The following is a 7,756-nucleotide window of genomic DNA, read 5'->3' as shown; positions in this document are numbered from 1 at the left end:
AAATCCACAATGAGAGACACCGGAGCTGTAGCTCATGTGAGAAAATTTCAGAGCGTGAGTGATGGATTGGACGAGGACAGTGTGTCAGTGTTGTTCGACAGTTGTATGTGAGTGGAAACCCATCAAACATGCTAACACATATTAGACAGCATCACCCAGATGTGTCAATCACCGGAACAAAGAAAAAAAATACAAGGAGTCCAATAACTTCTCCCCCTTTTCAAACGGCTTATTGCTGTGAGAGCAGACAGGGCCAAAGACATTATTGAAGTAATTACCATTTACATCACGTTTACATTAGTTTTTTTTTATCAGCCCTGCATAAAAAAAATGTTTTTATGTTCACTGTTAACTGCTTGATGTACTACCAAGCAAGGTGGAGCATCTTTTAGTTTCTATACTCTCCACCTATGGAACAAGCTTCCTGAATACCTGAGATCTACTAACCTCAGCTCATTCAAATCAGGGCTGAAAACCTGTTCGCTGGCTTTACAATAAGATAGATATATAACTTCTTTATAATCTGTAATTATTTATCAGCCTTCTTTGTTATGGTCTTTTAAAGGCTATTTCTTTAATCTTAAAGGATTTATTTGCTAACTTTTGCTTTGTTTTATTGTCTTTTTAAATGCAATAAAAATGTCTAATGTCTTAACTAAGTGAAAGAAACTGTAACTGCTCTACTGTCAGTTGAAAATTAATCAAAAGAAATGTAGCCATATGTATTTGGGATCTTTTGTCACTCTTTTCTATTGTACCAAAGGTCATACTGAGCCATGACTTCTGTGTACCTTTACACCCCTATTACACAGTGTTATTGACTTTGAATCTTGCAAGCATAAATGAAACTTTCTGGTTAATAGCTAAGCCAAAGGGTTCTACGAGCTAAGTGGACTAGATTATCACCCTGTTTTATTATTATCCAGTCGCTAAGTTGTATCTAAGGTTTGTCCTGCTTACTGCATTAGTGACCAATCTTTCCTTTGCAAAAGAGCCTTATGGGGTGGTAATGATGAGTTTTGGCTTGTGAAAAACATTAGATTTTAATCCTAAAATTGCATTAAAAAAAAAATCATAGTGGAATCAGGAATTAATGGACTTAATGGACTCCAGCTCTACTTAATGGACAGTCCTTTGCTGTGCTTTGGACATTTCTACCCTCCACATCGTCGCCTATTATCACTTGCATAAACAACTGTTTCCTTCAGCTTTGAGCTGATAGATCAATCAGAATGCACAGCTTCTGGGTGGTAAAGATGGATTGATGGATGTATGGATTCAATTTGCAAGTGGTTGTCCATTGTAGTAGCGTAACACTGCCTCTTAGAAATTACAATGATATACTATGTAGCACATATGAACGTGTAAGAGGAAAATATTTGTCATCATTTGATACATTTTTAAAGGCAATTTCCACCATAAAGATAGAAATAAAAGGATTACGGAATCCAGCTTATGAAGTTTGGTCATTTTTGCTATATACTTTTATGATGTACACTGACACTTCTTCCTTCTTAAAGTATAGAAGTTCCATTGTTGAAAAAAGGGAATATTTTGAATTATTTAACAGCAAACCTGACAGATTATTAGATTTTGATCTCAGAGAAACCTGTTGTTGTAAAACTGCCACAGGAACTGCTCTGCCTTCACCCTCCAGCAGTTCTGTCCCTCTTGATCCATGACTGTCTTCTCAGGCACTGCACATGATAACCTCCTCCTTCATCCCGCTGACCTCCTGAACCACAAGTAGCAACAGAAGCCCAGGTGGGGTTCTAGTTATGCAAAGCTCTGTGAATCAAGGCCAGAGGTCACCAATTGACAACCCCCAGTGGAGCAGCTCTGCCCTGACTTGGAGGCTGCTGCTTGTTAGCGAACATCGAGCTTCTTAGTATTACAGGATGGACCGCTGTTACTCATTAACAGGATGTCTACAGAGACGTCAGTGTAGCACTGATGCTGACTTACAGAGGAGCTAATGCAAATGATGACAAACTTGTTTGATATGTCTCCCACTAAGTCCTATGTGTGTGTGTGTGTGTGTGTGTGTGTGTGTGTGGCTGGGGTGGAGGAGGGTCGCACGAATGCCTGACATGACAGCTGACAGCAGAGAGGAGAGCGATTTTAAGTTTGACAGCAGAGTCATGATTGGCTGATAGTGTTCAAGGCACAATCTGGTTGGTTAAATGGATAGAGAGTACAAGAAATGCCCATGTCATGTGAATGGAGGGAGCAGGGAGAGAGGTGAATGAAAAGATAGTCGTCCTGATTAAACTTAAACTTAAACTTTATTTATTTATATAGCATCTTTCATACATATAAAATGCAACAGAAAGTGCTTTACAAGTTAAAAGACACCCCCCGCCCCACGCACACAGCTGCAAACATACACTTGTTAAAGGGGAATTGCCGTTTTTTATAACCTGGACCTTATTTCTAGAATAAAATACGATGATTTACTCACCCAGATAACTTTGGTGTCATTTGGCGTCGTTCGGACGAAATTAGATCCAGTGGAGCGCCGCGTATATCCATATAATGTGAGTGATCGGGGCACCGAAGCGCAGCCTCTATGAGCATTATCTGCCGCGAAACTAGTTCATTTTGTTATATATGTTAATATTTTGTTATGATACGCTAGTGCTATTCCCCTCTGAGTCCGCCTGTTGCCTGTTATCAACATCCGGGGCACACCCGCGACAGCCGGCTTGTTTACCTGTAGCTGCTACTGCTAGTTTGACCCCGGATGTTGATAACAGACAAGCCCGGACTCAGAGGGGTATAGCACTAGCGTATCATGACAAAATATTGGTGAAATGAACTAGTTTCGTGGCAGATAATGTGTTATATAGAGGCTGTGTTTCAGTGCCCCGCCACTCGCATTACATGGATATAGCGGCGCTACACTGGATCTAATTTCCTCCAAACGACTTCAAATGACACCAAAGTTATCTGGGTGAGTAAATTATCATATTTTATGCTAGAAATAAGGTCCAGGTTGTAAAAAACGGTAGTTCCCCTTTAAGATATGATTTGATATGGATCCAGGTGAGGAAAGCGTTGTTGGGGAGCCATCCACGCCGGGAAGTCATGTAGACCCATGGCCACAAGGGGGCACCGCCACAGGAACCACCCAACCAGGACAGACAGAGGAGCCCACACCACGGCTTTGGAGATGGCCATGGTGCAGTGCCACCCCATCCATCCAGGCCAGGACAACCCCCAGGGCAGCACCCCCATAGGCGGATCAAACTACTCCCAGCGTGGAGGGTCCCCCGTGAGGAAAAATTGAACATGTACTGAGCTTCATTTGTAAGTGAAACACCACTGGATATTTTATAAACAGACTTCGGGACAATTTCCAACTTCCAATTGACTTAAAGCAAAGGTTGCAACATAAAGAAATGTCAAGTTTCAACATATCTGTGGTTTGCAGAAACATACATAAAAAAACATTCATTCTGATCATAGGGTTCGGAAATACCAGCCTGTACTCACTCCCAGGTCTATTCTGCAAGCAAGCTAAGATACAGGACCAGGTCTACAAGTTTAAGTTACAGGTTCTGGTGACCGTCAACACAATGACTGTTGGGAGTGTAGTCTTTATAATTACGTATGACTGGCGTGACTCTCTATTATGTATTAATGCTAACTGATGAGTCCTTCATGTGCAAAGCTGATAAGAGAAGGGTAGGAAATGCGCTTAAGGCCACTGACCAAGCTGCTGTATTTGATGAGTTGGGAGTGAGAATGTGTTGGAAACACACAGCTTTATTTATTATATTATTTTATTATAATCTATGTTAAAAAAAAGTTATTCAGGAAACATTTTACATTAAACTAAATTTCTTGTATCACTGGCTTAAAACAATCCCACAAATCAAATTTGATTAGTTTTCTTCCATACCTGCCAACACTACCAGTTTTTCTTGGGATTCTCCCTATTTTTCTCCTGCTGTACTAATTTCTCCTGTTAAGCTCTCGATTTTCAGAATGATAAAAATCAAATGAGTGTTTCTCAGTTTCTGTATGGAATGTGGATCATGGTACCTGGCAACCCAACCCAGAGGCAGAGGTGAGCATGTGCAAACGAGCCTGCTTGATGTGTGTCACTCGTCACTGTGCTCATTCAAGCCCTCCTCTTTGTGCAGTTTGGATGAAACAGGTCCCCAAAAGAAGAAACATGCTTTCAAATTTCACTCTACTTGCTACTACCCTTTATTTTCCTCAAGTTTTTTTGAAGGCCTACCTATTGATTGGCTCCTCACACACTATCTCACGTTTGCACCTTTACATATTGACTTTTGATATCATCTTTGCATGTTTCAGTTTTTATTTATTGCGTTGAGGGTAGGCCCTTTAGACAATACCCCAGAAAGTCTCCCTCTTTACATATATATATAATTTAAAAAGACATTGTAATGTAACCAATTAATCATTTGTGCAATTGGAGCATGAAGCCCATACTATTTTAAAAACTACCACCCTGTTTGATCAGTTTGAGCTGCTACAAGGCTTATTGACAAATAATTGTAATTGCAACATGAAATTGCAGTTGTATTTTAATCAGTTAAAGAAATTGATTTCAATTTGATTTTAATCATATAAAACTATTGATCCCTCACTGGTTAAATTCACTCATTAAAGCAGCTCAAAGGTCAAAATCAGACAAAATAATGATAATAATAATAATTATACAGATTATATACATACTATTTACCATTGACATACAGATATGACCAAGAAGGACAACTGCACAGTATAATTGCACTCATAATTGTAATAAACACATGGTGTGTAGTTTTATACTAAAAGACGTATACAATATTAATATTAAATATTAATATAGATACTAGATTTAATGAATGCAGATGAGGGTAAAAACTAAATAAAAGTGGGTAAAATCTGGAACATTAGCTGCAGACAGCAGTACAGAAGCACTGCAACAAAGCAGACAGCTGTAATAGATTCTTGTTGCAATAGTTTTTGCTATTTAATCTTTATTTTGGTTTACCTATACATTTTGCTCATCTATAGCTATTTTGGCTACAACCATGACATTAACACCTCATTTTTAAAAACAGAATATTCTCTTCCTGCAGTACAATTGTATTTTGTCTATTGAAAGAGACATGTGTCAAAGCTGTGTGGAAGTGACTTTGAGCAGCGCAGACTTGGTTTGTTGAGCAGAAACACAGCTTTCAACCTCCTTCCATCCTGCCATTGTAAACTGCTTCGTGGGATTAATTGGCTGCTAATAGTTTATGGATTTTTCTTTTTCCTGTTACTGTCTCTCTCTGTTAGAGTTGTGTCGTCCATGTTGCTGTGCAGATATTTGGCCTTGAGCTGCTTCAAACCGAATTTACTGCCTTTTGTAAGGCCGGCTGCTTTGAAAAGATGAGACCTTCCTGCTGAAGAAAAGCTGCCCACAGCCTCATCGCACCTCAGTGACTGTGTACCCCCCCTCCCTCCCTCTGTCTCTCTCTCTCTCTCTGTCTCCCTATCTCTCTCTCTCTCTCTCTCTCTCAACCTCTCTCTCTCTCTCTCTGTCTCCCTATCTCTCTCTCTCTCTCTCTCTCAACCTCTCTCTCTCTCTCTCTCCCTCCCTCCCCCCCACTCCCTCATTCTCTCCCTCTCTCTCTGTCTCTCTGCCTGTCTCTTTCTTCCTGCAGCTCCCTCTGTATCTATCAATGCAATTGGACTCTCAGTCCAATCTGATTTTAGGCATGAATATTGGATAAATGCTGTTACCAAAACATCTCAATCAAGACAAGTTGAAAATGTTTGTGTGTGTGTGTGCGTGTGTGTATGAATATAAGGAAGCCCAATACTTATATTTTCATATTTAATCCATTTCATATTTAAGTTATGACAGTCGGTCATTTGTGTTATATTTACCCCCAAGAAAAAAAAGATGCAGGTTTCTCCCCTCATAGTTGTACAAGACAGGCATAGAAAACCCATCATGAGACGTATACATATATATATATATATGTACATATACCCAAGCGGTACACACACACACACACATATATATATATATATATATATATATATATAATTTTAATTCTGTCGCTGTGCAGTCGTCACTGCACACTGAGCACCGTTGTCTGTATTCTAATTGAGCTCCATCTTCTCTTATTCCCCCCACACACTCACACTGATCAATGATGTGTACTTAAACATAGTGCCTTTGTCTCCCCTCCATCTTTTTGTATTCCTCTTGCTGTTTTACCTCTAAAAGCACCTGCTGTGGCTGAACAATGAGCCAACAGCAGCAGCAACAGATGACATACTGCCAACAGCCACTAGGGGGCACTACACTGCCATGAAACAGAGCTGGTCCCCCAGCTCGGCTCCTTTGTCTTCTATACATTAAGGAACCATCTCCATCCAAGATAAAACCGTGTATGATTATTTTACCCCCCTAGTTGCCCTCAAAGCCGGCGACGATCGCTGTGGAATCCTTGAGAGATTTTAATTTCCTTTGACTCTGGAGATTCAGGCGTGTCAAAGGCAGGAGCAGAAATGTAAATGTAATTGCACTGTTGCTCCATTGAATTGAAGATGCTGCTGAAATGAAGCATTTGCGTGAGTCGTTTTTGTCTGCTTGTGGTCGACTTTTCTCAAACATGAAAAGGGAAGGAGGAATCAAATGGGGCAAAATAGACTCAAATGGAATCATTATCACACACAAACTGTTGGTATCGATTGCATCCCCTAATTTTTCAATCGACACAGAGATTTCCCGCATGCAGTGTGGCTTTTCAGGCATCTGGCCTTTCAGTGGAGCTAATGTAAAGAGAAAGAGGAACATGAAAACTTGTTTGATGTTTCATGTCCCTCGCTGCTTTGAAAAAGAATGCCATCGTATCACTGATCTGTTCCTGCATTTCTGTGTGTGCGCGCGCGTGTGTGATCTGGACACCTACAGGGAGTCTTATACTATCTGACCATTATCTGCGGTTAAAACAGGGTCTCTCATTCTTTCTGCTCAAATAATTTTAAGCCTTACTAATTGAAAATGTCAGCTTGAAAAGTCAAGGCCTGTTGCAGCGAGTTAAGAGACCAGTTGGCATTAAGAAGACCTTAAATCAGCCCTGAGGAAATTGGTTTCATTTTTCCTCTCGCTTTCATTCTTCTGTTTTTTTTTCACTCCCTATCTTCTTGCACTTTTGTTTCAGGGAAATTCTACAAGCGACAGCATCCTCTTTCAAAGGTTTAGACACATATCTTGGCTTGACTTGTTGATTCTGGCATTATATTTGAATGAGATCTGGTCTGGTCCTTGTGTAGTCGGCCTGTGATGTGATCATTCTCTTCAACAACGGCATGTGAATATTCACTTGTTTTTATTCATATCAGAACCTGTCGATCGTCTGACATGTTTAATCCTAAATAAGGATACTGGATTTTGGTCGGCTGTGTTAACCTTTCAAAGGTTTTTCAGCACAGTAAAAAATACAATTCTGGGGTATCACAATAAAAAACATATTGGGGGGATTGTGAGGGATGCAAATTGACTGAATATCAGCTGTGTTTTTGGTTACACGTGATGCTCAAAAGATTTATTTTTTTTTAATTTGAAGACAGAAAGTCAAATTGAAAATTCAGTCTACCCAGTAATGACAGACACGTTTCCAAAAGCAGTGGAAAAGCACCTCATTACCTGTCTGTGAATACTTTCTTTTTCAACACAGAGGGAAACATTTAATGTTGTTACACCTGAAACACTCGTCCATCCACTGTTTGTGTGCCA

This window comes from Pagrus pagrus (assembly GCF_965226575.1).
Source record: "Pagrus pagrus genome assembly, chromosome: 20".
NCBI classification, from domain to species: domain Eukaryota; kingdom Metazoa; phylum Chordata; class Actinopteri; order Spariformes; family Sparidae; genus Pagrus; species Pagrus pagrus.
Note: the sequence above shows the minus strand (reverse complement) of the source record.